Source organism: Taudactylus pleione, unplaced genomic scaffold, assembly GCF_031769625.1.
Source record: "Taudactylus pleione unplaced genomic scaffold, aTauple2 ptg000002l, whole genome shotgun sequence".
Taxonomy (NCBI): Eukaryota; Metazoa; Chordata; class Amphibia; order Anura; family Myobatrachidae; genus Taudactylus; species Taudactylus pleione.
Window position 1 is genome coordinate 1,519,873 of NW_028284405.1, and position 21,291 is coordinate 1,541,163.

A 21,291-nucleotide genomic window follows, 5' to 3' on the forward strand; every position below is an offset into this window, starting at 1 on the left:
AAAAAAAGAACAATATTTTAATTGTTTGTGTAGCACACTTTGAGGGTGTCACCACCCTTTAACAGACAGATGCACGCTTGTCGCTGCTGCTTTAAGGATGCAGGTGCGGCTACAGCCCACACAATTCACAAAGACAGAAAAAAGAAGAATATTTTTATTGTTTGTGTAGCACACTTTGAGGGTGTCACCACCCTTTAACAGACAGACGCACGCTTGTTGCTGCTGCTTTGAGGATGCAAGTGCGGCTACATCGCACACAAGTCACAAACACATTAAAAAAATAGTTTTTTATTTTTTGGAGCACTTTGAGAGTTACACCACCCTTTAACAGACAGACGCACGCTTGTCGCTGCTGCTTTAAGGATGTAGGTGCAGCTACAGCCCACACATTTCACAAAGACCGAAAAAAAAAGAACAATATTTTAATTGTTTGTGTAGCACACTTTGAGGGTGTCACGACCCTTTAACAGACAGACGCACGCTTGTCGCTGCTGCTTTAAGGATACAGGTGCGGCTACAGCCCACACATTTCACAAAGACCGAAAAAAAAGAACAATATTTTAATTGTTTGTGTAGCACACTTTGAGGGTGTCACCACCCTTTAACAGACAGACGCACGCTTGTCGCTGCTGCTTTAAGGATACAGGTGCGGCTACAGCCCACACAATTCACAAAGACAGAAAAAAGAAGAATATTTTTATTGTTTGTGTAGCACACTTTGAGGGTGTCACCACCCTTTAACAGACAGACGCACGCTTGTCGCTGCTGCTTTGAGGATGCAAGTGCGGCTACATCGCACACAAGTCACAAACACATTAAAAAAATAGTTTTTTATTTTTTGGAGCACTTTGAGAGTTACACCACCCTTTAACAGACAGACGCACGCTTGTCGCTGCTGCTTTAAGTATGCAGGTGCGGCTACAGCCCACACATTTCACAAAGACCGAAAAAAAAAGAACAATATTTTAATTGTTTGTGTAGCACACTTTGAGGGTGTCACCACCCTTTAACAGACAGACGCACGCTTGTCGCTGCTGCTTTACGGATGCAGGTGCGGCTACAGCCCACACAATTCACAAAGACAGAAAAAAGAAGAAGAATATTTTTATTGTTTGTGTAGCACACTTTGAGGGTGTCACCACCCTTTAACAGATAGACGCACGCTTGTCGCTGCTGCTTTGAGGATGCAAGTGCGGCTACATCGCACACAAGTCACAAACACATTAAAAAAAAAAATTATTTTTTGGAGCACTTTGAGAGTTACAACACCCTTTAACATACAGACGCACGCTTGTCGCTGCTGCTTTGAGGATGCAAGTGCGGCTACAGCCCACACAAGTCACAAACACAGAAAATATTTTTTTTTTTGGTTTGGACTGGAGTGTACTTTTGGGGGTTACAGCACCCTTAACGGTCAAGCCAGTCGGCCCTTTACTTATGACACAGGCGCACGCTTGGCACTACTTTGTTGATGCACGTGCGGCTACTGCGCACACAATTCACAAACACAGAAAATAATTTTTTTTTTGGTTTGGACTGGAGTGTACTTTGGGGGTTACAGCACCCTTTAACGGTCAAGCCAGCCGGCCCTTTACTTATGACACAGGCGCACGCTTGGCACTACTTTGTTGATGCACGTGCAGCTACTGCGCACACAATTCACAAACTCAGAAAATAATTTTTTTTTGGGTTTGGACTGGAGTGTACTTTTGGGGGTTACAGCACCCTTAACGGTCAAGCCAGCCGGCCCTTTACTTATGACACAGGCGCACGCTTGGCACTACTTTGTTGATGCACGTGCGGCTACTGAGCACACAATTCACAAACACAGAAAATAATTTTTTTTTTGGTTTGGACTGGAGTGTACTTTCGGGGGTTACAGCACCCTTTAACGGTCAAGTCAGCCGGCCCTTTACTTATGACACAGGCGCACGCTTGGCACTACTTTGTTGATGCATGTGCGGCTACTGCGCACACAATTCACAAACACAGAAAATAATTTTTTTTTTGGTTTGGACTGGAGTGTACTTTGGGGGTTACAGCACCCTTTAACGGTCAAGCCAGCCGGCCCTTTACTTATGACACAGGCGCACGCTTGGCACTACTTTGTTGATGCACGTGCGGCTACTGCGCACACAATTCACAAACACAGAAAATAATTTTTTTTTTGGTTTGGACTGGAGTGTACTTTCGGGGGTTACAGCACCCTTTAACGGTCAAGCCAGCCGGCCCTTTACTTATGACACAGGCGCACGCTTGGCACTACTTTGTTGATGCACGTGCGGCTACTGCGCACACAATTCACAAACACAGAAAATAATTTTTTTTTTGGTTTGGACTGGAGTGTACTTTGGGGGTTACAGCACCCTTTAACGGTCAAGCCAGCCGGCCCTTTACTTATGACACAGGCGCACGCTTGGCACTACTTTGTTGATGCACGTGCGGCTACTGCGCACACAATTCACAAACACAGAAAATAATTTTTTTTTTGGTTTGGACTGGAGTGTACTTTTGGGGGTTACAGCACCCATAACGGTCAAGCCAGCCGGCCCTTTACTTATGACACAGGCGCACGCTTGGCACTACTTTGTTGATGCACGTGCGGCTACTGCGCACACAATTCACAAACACAGAAAATAATTTTTTTTTTGGTTTGGACTGGAGTGTACTTTGGGGGTTACAGCACCCTTTAACGGTCAAGCCAGCCGGCCCTTTACTTATGACACAGGCGCACGCTTGGCACTACTTTGTTGATGCACGTGCGGCTACTGCGCACACAATTCACAAACACAGAAAATAATTTTTTTTTTGGTTTGGACTGGAGTGTACTTTTGGGGGTTACAGCACCCTTAACGGTCAAGCCAGCCGGCCCTTTACTTATGACACAGGCGTACGCTTGGCACTACTTTGTTGATGCACGTGCGGCTACTGCGCACACAATTCACAAACACAGAAAATAATTTTTTTTTTGGTTTGGACTGGAGTGTACTTTGGGGGTTACAGCACCCTTTAACGGTCAAGCCAGCCGGCCCTTTACTTATGACACAGGCGCACGCTTGGCACTACTTTGTTGATGCACGTGCGGCTACTGCGCACACAATTCACAAACACAGAAAATATTTTTTTTTTTGGTTTGGACTGGAGTGTACTTTCGGGGGTTACAGCACCCTTAATGGTCAAGCCAGCCGGCCCTTTACTTATGACACAGGCGCACGCTTGGCACTACTTTGTTGATGCACGTGCGGCTACTGCGCACACAATTCACAAACACAGAAAATAATTTTTTTTTTGGTTTGGACTGGAGTGTACTTTGGGGGTTACAGCACCCTTTAACAGTCAAGCCAGCCGGCCCTTTACTTATGACACAGGCGCACGCTTGGCACTACTTTGTTGATGCACGTGCGGCTACTGCGCACACAATTCACAAACAAAGAAAATAATATTTTTTTTGGTTTGGACTGGAGTGTACTTTCGGGGGTTACAGCACCCTTTAACGGTCAAGCCAGCCGGCCCTTTACTTATGACACAGGCGCACGCTTGGCACTACTTTGTTGATGCACGTGCGGCTACTGCGCACACAATTCACAAACACAGAAAATATATTATTTTATTAGCACTTGGGGGGAGCACCCCTGATGGACAGAGCACCCCCTGGACAACACTACAGCACCCCTTTAGGACTAGGACACTGCACAGGACTTTGGAGTGGACACAGCCCCTATGGAGAACTGACTGCACAACACAGTTCCGCCAGCCCCTATGGACTTTGAAGTAGTGGACACAGCCCCTATTAACAACAGCAGCACAGCACAACACAGCCAGCCCCTATGGACTTTGAAGTAGTGGACAACAGCAGCACTACACTACACTACACAGCCCTAACTCCCACCCTCCCTCTTCACTGTCCACAGCCGAGTGAGAAAATGGCGCCGACGCGGGTACCTTATATAGGATCCAAAACCCGCGAGACTCGGAAGGCGGGATGATGACGTTTTGCCTTGATTTCAGATCTGAGTCAGGCGGGAAAAGTCGAGCCTGACTCGAATTGGACTCGGATCGGGGGGGCTCGGGGGGGTTCGGATTTCAGAAATCCGAACCCGCTCACCCCTAATCTATATATAATATATTTTTTTCGTTTTATTTAATATTTTAAATAATATAGAGTGTGAGCTGGATCCGTGCTTTAAAGTGTGGCAATTTAAGCCTTACTTAGAAATTGCTGACCTCATCGTACGCAGTGAAAGCCCAAGCTGCATTTGGCATTGCAGTGGCTAATTTATGCACGCCCCTGTAACGGTGTTCAAATGCACTGGCACCAGGGCCGGTTCTATGGTTACGCATGGTACGCGGACGCGTAAGGTGCCACATAGTGAAGGGCGCCGCGGCCGCGACCATGCAGAATTATCAGTGGCTTACCGCGGTGCAGACTGTGTCTCTGTGACACAGCTGCACCGTGCATGTAGCGCTGACCGGACGGAGTTCAGTCAGCGCTACACAGTGCCAAACACACAGCCGCCGGAGTCGGCAGCTGTGTGTTTGTTTCAGCAGCTGATGAGAGTCTGTCTGACTCTCATCGGCTGCTGCTGCTCCCACTGTGGGAGCCATCTTCTGGCTCCCGCAGTGGGTAATGGGAGAGACTTCATGATGTCATGAAGTCTCTCCCATAATGCAAAGCGGCCCTGGAGAATGGTCGGGAGTAGCTGATAGCGGCGGCAGGAGGAGGTAAGTGTTTTTTTTTTTTTATTATGTCTGTCTCTACCAGGGGGGCTACAAGGGGCGATTACTACTGGGGGCACTTGAAGGGGGGATTACTACTGGGGGGGGCTACAAGGGGGGATTACTACTGGGGGCACTTGAAGGGGGAATTACTACTTGGGGTACTTGAAGGGGGGATTACTACTGGTGGCACTAGAAGGGAGTATTAATACTTGGGCACTTGAAGGGGGGATTACTACTGGTGGCACTAGAAGGGAGGATTACTACTGGGGGCACTAGAAGGGGGGACTACTACTGCGGGCACTTGAAGGGGGGATTACTACTGGTGGCACTAGAAGAGAGGATTACTACTGCGGGCACTTGAAGGAGGGATTACTACTGGGGGCACTAGAAGGGAGGATTACTACTGGGGGCACTTGAAGGAGGGATTACTACTGGGGGCACTTGAAGGGGGGATTACTACTGGGGCACTGCATAGGGGGACTACTACTGGGGGCACAATATAAGCTTACTAATGGGGGCACAAGAGGCACTGCACAGGGGGGACCACTACCGCAGGCACTGCCAAAAAACCTACTCGCTTACCAAAAAATTTGGGCTAGGGCCAGCCCTAACTGGCACACTTGCATTTCTCTGACCAACGACCCCAGTCACCACCCCTAAATGCTCACTTCCTGTCAATCACTCTGCGATGGGTCTGCGTAGTCACTGCGATTGCAGTCCAATCGCAGTGAAACCTTCACGTACTGCAATGTATAGGCATGTGCAGAACGCAAAAATCGTCAGTCTGCGTGTGTAATCGCAGTTGCAATCGCTAATGAATTAGGCCCTTAGTCCTTTATATATATTAATTCAAGCTCCAGAAACAGTGAGTGGAGGCGTGAGACTGATAGAGGAGCCCGAGCAGGACCACAGACTACCACTCACGGTAAGGACAGGAGTACGGGATGACGCCCCTGTCTTATCTTGTACTCATCTACTAACAGACGATACAGTGCCAGCCATATCCAGTGAGGGGACGTATGATACACTCATACAGAAGGTACCCCTCATAGAGGGCACACCAACACCCCACACTTGATTAACACAGGACCCATACTCCATTGAGATACATATACTGGGAACTGTCTTTATTCAATACCATCCATATGAGTCTTCACTTATAGTGTCAAAAGGGAAACGTAGGCACACTGTGCTATACGGAAAGGGACTCCCTCAAAGAGTCTGCTGATGTTACCTGCAACCCACACTAAGGATACAGACTGACACTTTGATACATCCCCATACACTGTATGAACGATCATATATCTGGCCTTAGAGAACCGTAGGCACAACTGTGCCCTACGGAAAGAGGCACCCTAAAGGAGCCTCTTATTTTACCCACTAAGAGCCAACATTGGCAACAGATCATTCTTACGGAATTTGAACACTTAATTCCAGACAGGAGCATTGTGACTCCTTTTTTCCACTTATTTACAATAAATGACCATTTTTTAACATATCGTGGTTCATGTACATCTGTTGAACTACAAGGTTGATCCCACATCCATAGCATATAAGGTTAGCGCTGGACACACAACCCCTATTTTATACCATTGATTTCTCAGAGTCTGGACAACTCTGTGCCCAGCAGCATCCAAAGCTATTGGTGGGGACACTATAGCATTGTGTTTAACATCCTAGGATAACATTCAAACACCTAGGCAGCATACAAACAACATCAACAGTAACATAAAGCAGTAACACCGAGTGCTCACAGGGTCCATAGGCCATTGAAACAATGCTATCAATAATAGCTATTTATTCTGTGTAGTTTTCAAACAATCCATGTTAAGCAAAAACACGAAGCTGTTGGTGGCCATTTCTAGAGATGGAGGGGCAGTGAGACTCCGTTGTTGGAGAATAACCATACGGCCAACTGCCACTAAAATCAGCAATAATGTCTTGTATTTTTTGGGGATTCAGGGTTGGGCAGCCAGATATCAAAGATCGCCCAGTGACCAGTGCCTTTGAACTAGATTCCTATAGTGTGATTGCCACAGCGAATTAGGTCATCCCAAAAGTTCTGTATGTCTCGGCAGTCCCAGAAACAGTGCAGTAGATTTGCCACCTCCATCTGGTACTTTGGACACCTGGCATCTGCATGGAAAGGCTGATTAAGTGTAGCCTTTAGGGGAGAGTGAGATGGAAGGTGCTTAAAGCATCAGTGGTGGACAAGTCAGGGAGGTTGGGTTACCCACTTTTGGACACCAGAAATTTCTGTTTCATGTACAATTTCTATTCTGTTCCAAGCAGAGACAATAGCATTAGAGTATGATACATATTGAATGAGAGCATCTAAGGGTCTATAATGTTGTGCGTGCTATTTGGGGAGCTTTTGTAGTTCACGTGGCTTGTAGATATGGAAATCTAAGGTGTGGAAAGAGATCTATCAGTAGCTTCAGTGATCCTGAGCGGTGTAAGGGATGATCCTAAAAGGTGCTGAAGTTTGGTGACACCGAGTGGTATCAATGCAGAAATGGGTTGTGCGGTGAAATCATCATGTAAATCTACATTTACCAGAAAAGGGAGGAATAGCGAATGTGAGTGTTATAGGTTATTTGTCTAATGACCAGCAGAACACAGGATGAAGGAGCACATAACGGAGACTCCAGAATATATCCATACAATCACAGTCTGTACAATCCATTCAGTCACAAATTGAAACATGCACTCAATGTTGTATTGTTTTATATTAGGCAGGTTACCTATAGAAACATCACGCAAATCCAATACCTGTCAGTATAAAAACTAGTGAAAAAGACAGAACCTCTCCTCGTCCCAGCGAGCGAGGGAAGGGGACCCCTTAAAGTATCAACTTAAGTGTCGAGAACAAGCAATCATGAAAAGAACATAGACCTCAACAAGAAATTTTATACAACAAAAAATCTATCTTATTTTTGAATAATAGTTTACGTATTGGAGCAAATTGTTTGCCTTTACTGACAGTGTGGTTGGATAAGTCCTGAAAAGTAGAAGATGTTCCCCATGATAAATTAAGCTGGAGGTTCTTCTGTAATGGCCAAGTAGCTTAATCTTATTTGCATAGTTCAGTATCTTCACTATGACTGGTCAAGGATGGACAGAGTCCCTCTACCCATCCAGGCCAATTCTATGTGCTCTTACAATGGCCATTGGAGATCCTTGCCAGTTGTTGCAGGATCCAGTTGGAGAGAAGATCTAGTAGCTCATGACCTTTGGCTGACTCATGGATGCCAACCATTCTCTACCTGTTCCTCTTGCTGTGATAGTGCTTTCATCTGATTGTTGATTACTTGTTTGGCAGAGTCCAATTCTTCCTCCAGATTGGAGAAGGGTTGTTCAGCCTCATCAAATCTTTGCAAATGTTGTGCTGGTTGAGTAAGGGTCAATTCTATGGCCTCTTTGCTTCCTGCAAGTTTATGGCCCAGGCAGCAGTTGATCAAGGACCACTGCAAGGGCAGAAGGCTTCATTTGTGAAGGTGTAGACTCACATTTGCATTGGGAAGTCTCCTGAGAAGTGGAGCAGTCCGGGTCAGAAGTGTGTTAAAGTAATGGTAAAGACATGGAGAAAGTGTCACATCACCTTATAAGATTTGGTTGAGGAGTTGCAACCAGCAAAAGCACAGTCACAAAGTCACATGATGTGTAGCATACATATGGAGGCAAGAGGACAGAAAAGCCACATGATTGACATTAGGGCTCAGATAGTTGTGAAAGAAGTAGATTGTAGACATTTGAAATGTTTGTCAGGAGGAGGCGCTGCGGCCACGAAGATGTAGATGATGGCAGAATGTGCATACAATACAGTTGATTATCAAGTGTAGAACTTACACTTGAGCACTTGATGGCAGCAACACACCAGCAATGATATAACAGAGGGAAGCTGCAAACTGATAGTATAGGAAACTTCTCTCAGAAATTACAGTAAATAATTATTGCAGGGAACTGAACAATTAGTTTTGGACAATTGTTTCACAGTGTACCTGAAATGATGCTGTCCAGGGAGCAGATATGATGTTGATGCACAGTAAGTCTATGCGGAGGAAAAACAAGGAAGTCCTGTAGAGTGGGTCAAATGCAAAAGTTAAGGTGGTAAAAATGTAAAAGTTGGTAGGAGCAGACAATATATCTGGAAGCACAGCACACGCTCACTCTGAGTAGTGTCCTCCAAAATGGCTGCTAGTTTTCAATGCTCTTGACGTATGTCTAATATAAAGAAGTCCACATGAGCATTCAATAAGCTAAATCACATTGGTAGTACGCCAAGTGATAAAATCCAATATTTTAAAAGATTTACCTCCTCTTAAAACCTGCGTGATTTTTGAACAAGATATGGGAACATTAATGCACATACTACATCAGGGGTTCCCAACCACGGTCCTCAAGGCACACTAACAGTCCAGGTTTTAAGGATAGCCATAATTGAGCACAGGTGACTTAATTAGTACCTTAGTTATTTTGATTTAACCATCTGTGCTTAAGCATGGATATCACTAAAACCAGTACTGTTAGTGTGCCTTGAGGACTGAGGTTGGGAATCACTGTACTACATGTACCATAGCGGTAGAAGCCTTTTGTGCGAATGGGGTCCATGGTTTGAAAATCTAAAGCACTGCGCACAAGTTTACTCTTTAAATTGTCCGCCCTACGGTAGATAAAAGGTTTCTCAGGTAAAACAGTTTTTAAAACAGGGTCCATTGTTAAAACATGCCAATGTCGTTTAAGAACTCTTTCCAACTCTTTAAAATGGCTCCCATATGTTGTAATAAAAGACCATTAATTCCCTTTCTTTAAATCTTTAACTTCTTTGGGCTTCAAGAATTGGTCTCTTTCCATTTTCTGGATATCCTCTTTAATTTGAATGATATGATTCCCTTCATATCCTCGTGCTAGAAAATGATTTCCCATTGTGTCCATTTGTTCATTGCAGATTACTGGATCACTACAGTCTCTTTTGACCCATTCCATTAAGCTCCCGCCGCACAGTGTTTGTGCTTACATGAATGTCAGTGGAAGATTGGAACTCTTCAGCTATGGAATCAGCAGAGTGTTGGCGACTTTTACACACCATGCGCCTTAGCAGTTGTTGACCCCGCTCTGTGATTTTACGTGGTCTTCCGCTTCGTGGCTGAGTTGCTGTTGTTCCTAAATGCTTCCACTTTCTAATAATATCACTTACTGTTGACCGTGGAATATCCAGCAGGGATAACATTTTCACAAACTGTCTTATTGCAAAGGTGGCATCCAGCGACCCATTTTGTATCACAAATGTTTGCAAATGGAGACTGCACGATTTTATACACCTGTGGCAAAGGGTCTGATTGAAACACCTCAATTAAAAACTTAAAGGAGAATACCCTTGGAAAGGGCACATCGTGCCCTCCGGCCTAAACCAAGTGATAACGACCCCCCTCGAGATGTGATTATGCGTTTCCTTAGTTACAAGGACAAGGAACTTGTTCTGGCTCCAACCTGGGGTAAGCCCCATATTCTCTTCAATGCTCTTAATCTCCAATTCTATCAAGATCTCTCTCCCGTGATGATTGCCAAACGGAGAGATTTTTGGGATTTAACCAGAGCTCTATGTAACAGGAATATCCGATATCTGTGGGGTTTCCCTTTCAAACTCATTGTTGACTTAAATGGCAAATTGGTCCTGATCCGAGATCTTCGGGAGTGCAAGGACTTATTAACCCACTTAGAGGAATCTTCCTCTCCTCCTTAGAATGATTCCCCTGATTCGTGAGTGTTCTTTCTCTCCGAGGCTTTACCCTGACTTTGACTTTGCTGTTTTTGTTCATTGTTTTGTGTTTCTGTAATTTTTTCAAGGAACTGGTAATTTAATATCTAAGTTTGCGGTTTACGATATTATTAGATATATTTGGTCTAGTTCGCTTCAATTCAGCTATCAATATGTTATTTTCTGTTCTGTTTTTCATTTTGCTTCCCTTGCTCTCCCCCCATTCATTTTTTTTTCTCCTCTCTTTTTCATTCTATTATTTGCGATTGAAATATTAGGATTATCTCCTATGGCAATGTTTTGATTATGTTTTCACTGCTTTATTTTTATAATATTCCATGCCTCTGCAATACTTAGTACTCTATTATTTATGGTTTAGGATATTATTATGTGTTGCTGATCTAGGCTGCTCTAATTATTGTTTTCATCTTCCTCCACATATGCCACTTTGCTACCGTTTTTCGATCCCCTCCTCCTCCATTTTATTATTATTTTTCCCTTTTTCCCCCCTCAAACATGTCTCTTCCTTTCTATAGAAATTATTAGAATTTAAATTATATTTGCTAAGTAAATTCGTATTTATTTATATTTTTATTTTTTTCCCCTAGAGGTGCCTCGGGCTATTTTTGCCTGCGCCTCTTATGACGATTGTGTCCTAGCCTCTGTGTACTTCTCTCCACCTTTCTGGTCGGGTTTACGTACACAGCCCCAGGTCCTTCTTTGTTCCTATCTTTTCTTTCCTTTTCGGTCCCATTTTCCTTCTGTTTTCTGTTCTTTTTCTATTCCTTTTTTTTCTTTAATTATTATAATTTTTTTCTCTCTCTCTCCCTCTTAGGCAAGCCGGGGACTCTGTTTAATTTTCTTTGCACATTAAATCTTTACCTGAATTTTTTATTTTATTTTTTTATTATTTTATCATGCCTTTTACTATTGCTTCCATGAATCCCCGAGGTCTTAATACCTCCCAGAAACGTTCGCATTTGTTCTGCATCATTCGTAGCCTTAAGGCTGACATTGTTCTTTTACAAGAAACCCACTTCTGAACCCCTGACCATCCGTCCTTGCTTTCTAAACAATTCTCCAATGTATTCTACTCTTCCAGCATGACCAAACACAATGGAGTTGCGATCCTAATTAACAATAACCTGCCCTTCACACAAAACTCTGTCTACACTGATTCAGACGGCCGTTATATTATTTTGACTGGTAGATTGGGACATATAGATGTCACTATTGCAAATGTCTATGCTCCTAATGTAGGTCACCAACGCTTTTTTAAGTCTTTTTTTAGCTCATTGCATAAGCGTTGTATTGGCTATTTGTTTCTCGGCGGAGATTTTAACTGTGTACTGGACCCTGCTTTAGATAAATCCTCCTCTCAGGCCCATCCCCGTGTATGCCCTCTCTCCAGATCTCTTGCTAAACATATTATAGAAGCAGGGAACTCGGATACATGGCGTTTTCTCAACCCCTCCTTTAGAGATTACACCTTTTTTTCTGCTCCTCACCGTTCATACTCAAGAATCAACCTAATCCTCTGCAGTCTATTAGTCTCTAAACACCTCACTAACTCTGAGATCATTTCAAATTTGTGGTCCGACCACTCAATTGTCACCTCTTCTTTCAACCTTTTGGACACCCCGGTCGCCCGGCCCCCTTGGAGACTCAATGAGACGCTATTAAAAATTCCTCACTTCCGAGCAAAGATCACAGATATTTTGAAGGGCTACTTCTCCCTCAATGTGCCTGATTCTGGCTGCTCTCCAATTATCTGGGAAGCTCATTAATGCGTCCTCCGGGGTCACATTATCAGCTATGCCTCACACAGGAATAAGGAACATAAATTACTCCTTAAGTCCCTTACAGAACAGGTCCAGCAGCTGGAATCTCTTTGCAGACATACTCCTACGGATGCCATTTACAGACAATTGGTTGTAGCGAAATCTGCACTTAACGCTATTATTTCAGAGAAGATTGAGAAATCTCTCAGAAGATTAAACCAGCGCTTTTATGAAAAAAGCAATAAGGCAGACACTTTACTAGCCAACCGCCTGAAGGCTCGCAAATCTATTCTAGCAATCCCGGCACTCAAGGATCTCTCTGGATCTCTCCAATATAATCCCCTTAAAATTAACTCTATTTTTAAGGACTATTATACTCACCTCTACAAGCTCAAAAATTGTGACTCCCCAATCTGTCCCATCTATTCCTATTTCTGAATATCTCTCCTCCTGTGCCCTACCTCAGATTGATTCTGTCACTGCTGCAGATCTTAGTTTTCCCATAACTGAAGAAGAATTAATTGCTGCCCTTAAAACCCAGAAACCCTCAAAAGCACCAGGTCCAGATGGACTCCCCTTTTCATATTACAAGGCCTTTCAAGATTCTCTCATTCCATACCTTACGTCCTCCTTTAATCATGTTTTTGAGGGTAGCTTCTTTCCTTTAGATACCACTAGAGCCAAAATCATGGTCATCCCAAAGCCAGGTAAAGATCCCCAACTTGTGACTATCGTCCAATATCCCTTTTAAACACTGACCTCAAACTTTTCGCTAAAATACTAGCAAACAGATTAAACCCTATCCTCCCTTCTCTCATCCACCCAGACCAGGTGGGCTTTGTGCCTACCCGCCAAGCACTTGACAATACTAGAAGAACAGTAGATTTAATCCTTCACGTCAATACCCTTAAGCTCCCCTCTCTACTTCTTGCCCTTGACGCCGAGAAGGCCTTTGATAGGGTCTCTTGGCCCTTTATGACTGATACTTTGCTTGGTTTTGGCTTCAAGGGAAATTTTCTCCAAGCCATTAAAGCTCTCTACTTCAACCCTTCCACTTCTGTTTTAGCAGGCGGCCTTCTTTCAGACCCCTTCCCTATCTCAAATGGTACCAGGCAGGGTTGCCCACTCTCCCCACTTATCTATGCTCTGATAATAGAACCTGTAGAATTCGAGCGAATATTGATATCTCTCGTATATATATATAGACAACTCCTCATACAAACACTCTCTTTTCGCCGATGATGTCCTCCTCACCCTCCGATGATCTCGCTCCCAAATCTCTTCCAGGAACTATCTTTAAATGGCCACTTGTCTGGCTACAAGGTAAACCATGATAAATCTGAGGCCCAGCCCTTCCATATCCCAAGTGCATCCCTGGACCTCCTTCGTCTTAATTTCTCTTTTTCGTCTGGAAGACAGATTCTATTAAATATCTTGGCATTCATCTCACAAAATCTTATCACATTCTGTACAAATCAAACTACCCCCCTTATTCCGTGCAATTGAGCAAGATATTTCCCGTTGGCGTACTCTTTTTATCTCCTGGATAGGATGTATAAATGCAATAAAAATGAATGTCCTTCCCAAACTACTATATCTTTTTCAGACCCTTCCTGTCCCTGTACCCCCTCATGTTCTTTCTTCTCTTCAATCACTTTACGGCAAGTTCATTTGGAACAACAGAAGACCTCGCCTTCGCATGGAGATCCTTTTCAAAAGTTCAGTAACAGGTGGTCTTGGACTTCCATCACTATCTAAATATTATCAAGCCTCCAGGCTCAGTCAATTGGCAGCTTGGCTCTCCCCTAAAGGTACCAAACAATGGGTCGACCTGGAATCTGAACTCTGTAAAGTCACATCCATTTCCGATCTCCCCTGGCTTCTACGCAAACATAGGCCCCCCTCAGCTCTCTCAGTTGCCTCAGTAGTTCTTACTTTGTCTATATGTGACTCTCTCTCTTCTAAATTTGCTCTGTCTACCTACCCCTTGCCTCAAACCCCCTGTGGAATCATCCCTCTTTTCCTCCTGGCAACTCACCTCATATGGCTAATACCTGGTCAAAGATCGGCTTTACCCGTTTCCGTCACATCATAGGTAATTTAGCTCCGCAAACGTTCGCCGACATCCGTGAGAAACATTCACTCCCGCAAACCTGTTTTTATCAATATCTTCAACTCTGTAACTTTGGTTCCTCATTCCTTCCATCCTCTCATTCTCAATGCAATCCCACGGCAATGGAATGCCTTTGTATGTATAGTCCTGCTGATAAAGGCCTCATTTCTCGTATCTATCATACTATACTTATCCAGCTACATTCACCTCTGACGGCCCAATAACTCTCTTGGGAACTGGACCTAGGTATCTCTTTGGGAGAAGAAACTTGGGAGGTTATCCGCCTCAATATATCAAAATGTTCAATAAGTGTTTCCATTAAGGAGAACTCATATAAAGTATACACCTGATGGTATCTTGTGCTGGAATGTCTTAACCAAATATATCCTGCTACCTCCAATATGTGTTGGTGAAACTGTAGCCGAGTAGGCTCTTTTCTCCATATTTGGTGGACGTGCCCTAATATCATTCCTTTCTGGACACTTGTTCAATCACTTATATCCTTCATAGTCCCACTGTGCCCCCCCCTTTCCCCGGCCTCGTTACTCCTGTGTGCCCCGATCTGCCAGTTATCTAAATTTGACAATAAATTGATTATGTATATTTCCTGTGCGGCCAAATATCAGATCGCTAGGACCTGGAAAAACCCTTCTCCTCCAACTCAACAGGCGCTCCTCAATCGTGTTTTGTTTGTGTCCAAAATGGAGTATATCACTAGCCTCCAAAATAATAATGTGGACAAGTATCACAAAATTTGGTCCCCGTGGTATAGGTTTAACAACGCAACCCTTCCTGGTCTATCTTAAACATTTATTCTCTAATCTGATGTTAGTCTAATATAAATGTTTATATTTATTTACTGATTTTATTTATTTTTTTTTTTTCTAATTTTTTTTTCTTTTTTCCTTTTTCTTCTTCTTTTCTCCCTTTCACGGTTCTCTTCCTGTCATTCTCAACTTTTTTCCCCCACTAATCCTCCTTGTTTTTACATTTTTCTCTATTAATGTCTCTGACAAGTTTTTGTAGCTTTTTTATTGATTTTTTCAATATGTTTATGGGATTCAAAGTTACAATTTGATATATTTTTTATGATAACTGGAGTTTTTTTTTTTGGCTCTCATAACCAATATTCTGGTGTTTTACAACAACAATAATCGTTACTATTTTAGGTTTTGAGCTGTTGTATCACATCCATTTTTATATGTTTAATAACTGGAAGGAAAGAACGACAAAAATATATAACATAGAAATGTGGTTTGAAAACTGTAACATTCGATTGTCTCTTTTTTTCTGTTTTCTGATGATTCAGGATATATACCGTATATACTCGAGTATAAGTCGACCCGAATATAAGCCGAGGTACCTACTTTTACCCAAAAAAACTGGGAAAACTTACTGACTCGAGTATAAGCCTAGTGTGGGAAATGGCAACAGCTGGTAGTGCCCCCAGTAGTAATTCCCCCTGGTTGTGCCCCCAGTAGTAATCCCCCCTGGTAGTACCCCCAGTAGTAATCCCGCCTTTTAGTGCCCCCTGTAGTAATCCCCCCTTTTAGTGCCCCCTGTAGTAATCCCCCCCTGTAGTAATCCCCCCTGGAAGTGCCCCCTGCAGTAATCCCCCCTTTTAGTGCCCCCTGTAGTAATCCCCCCCTGTAGTAATCCCCCCCTGGTAGTGCCCCCTGTAGTAATCCCCCCCTGGTAGTTCCCCCAGTGGTATTCCCCCCTTTTAGTGCCCCCTGTAGTAATCGCCCCCTGATAATGCCCCCTGGTAGTGCCCCCTGTAGTCATCGCCCCCTGGTAGTGCCCCCTGTAGTCATCGCCCCCTGGTAGTGCCCCCTGCAGTCATTGCCCCCTGGTAGTGCCCTCTGTAGTCCCCCCCTAGTAGAGAGAGACGTGATAACAATAAAAAAAAAAATAAACACTTACCTGAAACTCCCGCTCAAGGTCCCGCCGCTGTCCGCTCCTGGTCCCGCCGCTGTCCGCTCCTCCGGCCGCTTTGCATGGGAGAGACGTCGTCATGACGACGTGTCTCCCATCACCCACTGCGGGAGCCAGAAGATGGCTCCCGCAGTGGGAGCAGCAGCAGCCGCTGAGAGTCTGACAGACTCTCAGCGGCTGCTGATTACAGCAAACACATAGCTGCCGGCTCCGGCGGCTATGTGTTTGGCAGTGTGTAGCGCTGACCGAACTCCGTCCGGTCAGCGCTACACTTGACTCGAGTATAAGCCGAGGGGGACTTTTTCAGCACATTTTTTGTGCTGAAAAACTCGGCTTATACTCGAGTATATACGGTATGTCTGTTTCGGTTTTGTATTTTTGTCTCACATTTTGACAAAAAAAAGATCTTAAAAAAAACTAGCGAAATAGCCTTTGGGGGGGTCTGGAAGTATGGGGGAGGTCTCTTTTTGATTGCAGATGCTTGCTGAAGGTGCATTTTTTCACACATGGTATATAGGCCGTTCAATTGAACAGCCGATATATAGGGCCAAATGTAATAGGTAGTCTGTTTTGGTAAATTGCGAGTTTGGTGCTAAACTCGCAATTTTTCACAACTCTCCAATGTAATAGGGTGTCTGTTCACTAAAACTCGCATTTTTCAGAGTTACTAAAACTCTCCATTCTCAAACTCGCATCCAGATGTTTTCACATTGAAAACAATCAACTCGCCCAATGTAATAGAGTGTCTGTTTCAGACTCGCAAAAAAAGATTACCAAAAGTCCCCAAGTAATAGACCTGCTTCAGGCTAGCGAGTACATCCTGAGCAGGTCAGATTAACACAGAAACATGCACATATCCATGAGATATGTACATGTTTCATTGTGTGTACTTATGTAAAATGTTTTTAAATTAAAAAAAAATTACGTGCACCCCCTCCCCAAAAGCATAACCAGCCCCGGGCTTTATAAAGCCTGTTCTGGTTCTAAAAATACAGGGGCCAAAATGCGTAGGGGGCCCCTGTATATTAAGAACCAGCACAGGGCTTTGTTGAGCTGGTCCTGGTTCTGGAAAATCAGGGGACAAAACGAGTAGGGGTCCCCTGAAGATTCCAGAACCAGCACCGAACTCTTTCTAGCGGGGTGATAATGCCACAGCCAGGGAAAACCTTTCACCGGTTTCCCCGGCCAAAGCATTATCCCTGGTCGCTAGTCAGTCCAGGCCGGGGATCCCTGGGGAGTTGGGTACCCCCCCAATAAAGGGGTACCCCTCTCCAGGGCACCCCAGGCCTAGACTGATAGCCCGGGGCTATCCCCGGCACCCTATGCCCATGGGTGCCGGGTTGATAGTGTTAGTGTAAAGTTTTAAAATAAAGTTTCCATATTATCTTTATTTGTAGAACCACAAGTACCAGCAAGCCTCCCCTGCATGGTGGTATTTGGAGAACCACAAATACCAGCATGCGGGGCATTACGGGCCCACTGGCACTTGTAGTTCCACAACTAAAGAAATACGTAAATAAACAAACATACACCGTGAAAGTAAAATTTTTATAAAACATACATGCACACTCTCACTCACACTCACACATACTCACCTAGTATCCGAAGTAATCCATAGGGGTGTACCTGAGAAAAAAAAAAAACATACTCACCTTTCCTGTGTTTTGGATAGCCAATATAATAAATCCGAACTTGCGGTAAAGTGGCGATAAGAACCGAGTAAATCCGAGTAAATCCGAGCCTGCACATCCCTAATTTAAATGCCATTTCAGGGGCATACATAATTAAGACACCTTGTCAGCATACACGTCACATGGCTAAAATACACACAGCAGCACTCGCAGTGCTTGTGGTAGGGTATGATCAACCACAAGTAGTGCATATGAGTCCAATATTGGCTGATGTTACTGATTGTTTAATACACTTCCTGGAGATTACGTATGTTACTAAGAGCAAGTGGGCATCTTGTGTCAGGCTGGTGGGCATCTAATTTCATACCGCGATCGCAAGGCAAAACATAGTGGGTGTGCTAATGTTTTGCTTGCAATCGCAGGATTTGCATACTTTGACTGGGGACGGCTGCATGCAAAAGCAGCCTTGTGACCGGGTCTAAATCGGGCCCTGTGTGCACTCGCTATGTCACTGATGATGCGCGCTCCTGCTCGTCATCATCGATATCTCCCGTTGGACCTGCATTCAGGTCCGAAGGGTGACATCGTCAGCGAGGGCCATGCTGCTGAATGCACCATGGCCCTTAATGATGCGCCATCGCTCACGACATCGGCAAGTTTGTATGCACTGGCCGATGCCAGGAGCCCCGTCACACGATAGGTTGGCTTGACACACATCGTTAAATGTGTACCCAGCATAACCACGGTCACAGAGCTGAAGTCTTTATCACCTGATTAAGATGTACTTTAATACTTGTAACTAATACTGCTGATACAACATGGGCTAAAATCACTGCTATGTCCTCAGAAGGTCACATTTATGGGTGATAACAAAGAAATGAGCATTAATCATGGACAGATAGTCATTACACAGTACAGAATACAGTATATAATTTTTTTATTATTAATAAATGGAAATAGTGCAAATATCAGCAGCTCCCACAGTATATAAAGCAGAAGCCGATGGAAATTGGGTCTGGCCTGTGGTGGGTGCGGGAGGCTGCAGAGTGTCTGTAGGGACATACAGAGGTAGAGGTGGAAGGAACATACCAAGTCTGACAGCTGAGGGGTGGGGGTGAGCCAGGACTTACTGCAGTGATCACTATAGGTTTCCTGTCCAGGCCAGACTCCCCTTTTATATTAGACTCTTCTGTGACTCCTGTTCCCATGTAGACCCGACCTGATTCTCCACTGCCAAATGCTCCTCTGCTCTGCAAGATGAAGGCAGGATCGTTTTGTTATAAATCAGTCATGTTTATATGGAGCTACTCAGAGACTGACATTAAAGCATCATTAGTTTATTTAAACATGGAAAAGCTGTATGGTGACTCTTCTTTTAGCACCCAAATACTGTACCACTGACCACACTACTGAGCAGAATACCCCAGAACATCACACTATGTATGGCATTTCTCATTCATACAGGGGACATAAGCAAACCCCAATCATTTTAGAAAGATGATTCCATGAACCATTAACAGTGCTTTATACCTGCCCTCTTACCCCCATTCATAACCAAGTACCGTTATCCCTCATTATACTGCACACACTTACCTCAGCCATAACCAAGTAGAGTGATCCCTCATTATACTGCCCCTCACATTTACCTCCAGCCATAATAAGTACAGTGATCCCTCATTATACTGTCCCACACACTTACCTCAGCCATAACCAAGTACAATGGCCCCTCATAATACTGCCCCTCACACTTACCTCCAGCCATAATAAATATAGTGATCCCTCATTATACTGCCCCTCACATTTACCTCCAGGCACAACTAAGTACAGTGATCCCTCATTATACTGCCCCTCACACTTACCTCCAGCCACAACTAAGTACAGTGATCTCTCATTATATTGCTCCTTACACTTACCTCCAGCCACAACTAATACAGTGATCCCTCATTATACTGCCCCTTACACTTACCTCCAGCCACAACTAAGTACAGTGATCCCTCATTATACTGCCCCTCACATTTACCTCCAGGCACAACTAAGTACAGTGATCCCTCATTATACTGCCCCTCACATTTACCTCCAGGCACAACTAAGTACAGTGATCTCTCATTATATTGCCCCTCACACTTACCTCCAGCCACAACTAAGTACAGTGATCCCTCATTATTCTTCCTCTCAACTTACCTCCAGCCATAATAAGTACAGTGATCCCTCATTATACTGCCCCACCTAGCACTTACTGGACCTTATTCAGAGCCGGTCGTAAGCCTAATAATCGAGAATCAGAAAAAATACAATCAAACAGCCGGGCGATCGCAACCAAAGTGACGCCCATACATGGACAAAGCACCTCCTCTAGCTAACGAGTGATAGCAGCTAGTGATCAAGTCGATCGTTGTCAGTCGCTGTATGTTATTTTTCTTCTGCTGGTTGCGGCCGCTTGTGTTGTGTGCAAATTATATAAAAAATTAACAAAAAAATGCATATAATAATTAGGGGTGAGCGGGTTCGGATTTCTGAAATCCGAACCCCCCCGAGCACCCCCGATCCGAGTCCAATCCGAGTCAGGCTCGACTTTTCCCGCCTGACTCGGATCTGAAATCGAGGCAAAACGTCATCATCCCGCCTTCCGAGTCTCGCGGGTTTTGGATCCTATATAAGGTACCCGCGTCGGCGCCATTTTCTCACTCGGCTGTGGACAGTGAAGAGGGAGGGTGGGAGTTAGGGCTGTGTAGTGTAGTGTAGTGCTGCTGTTGTCCACTACTTCAAAGTCCATAGGGGCTGGCTGTGTTGTGCTGTGCTGCTGTTGTTAATAGGGGCTGTGTCCACTACTTCAAAGTCCATAGGGGCTGGCTGGACTGTGTTGTTCAGTCAGTTCTCCATAGGGGCTGTGTCCACTCCAAAGTCCTGTGCAGTGTCCCAGTCCTAAAGGGGTGCTGTAGTGTTGTCCAGGGGGTGCTCTGTCCATCAGGGGTGCTCCCCCCAAGTGCTAAAAAAATAATATATTTTCTGTGTTTGTGAATTGTGTGCGCAGTAGCCGCACGTGCATCAACAAAGTAGTGCCAAGCGTGCCCCTGTGTCATAAGTAAAGGGCCGGCTGGCTTGACCGTTAAAGGGTGCTGTAACCCCCGAAAGTACACTCCAGTCCAAACCAAAAAAAAATTATTTTCTGTGTTTGTGAATTGTGTGCGCAGTAGCCGCACGTGCATCAACAAAGTAGTGCCAAGCGTGCACCTGTGTCATAAGTAAAGGGCTGGCTGGCTTGACCATTAAGGGTGCTGTAACCCCCGAAAGTACACTCCAGTCCAAACCAAAAAAAAATTATTTTCTGTGTTTGTGAATTGTGTGCGCAGTAGC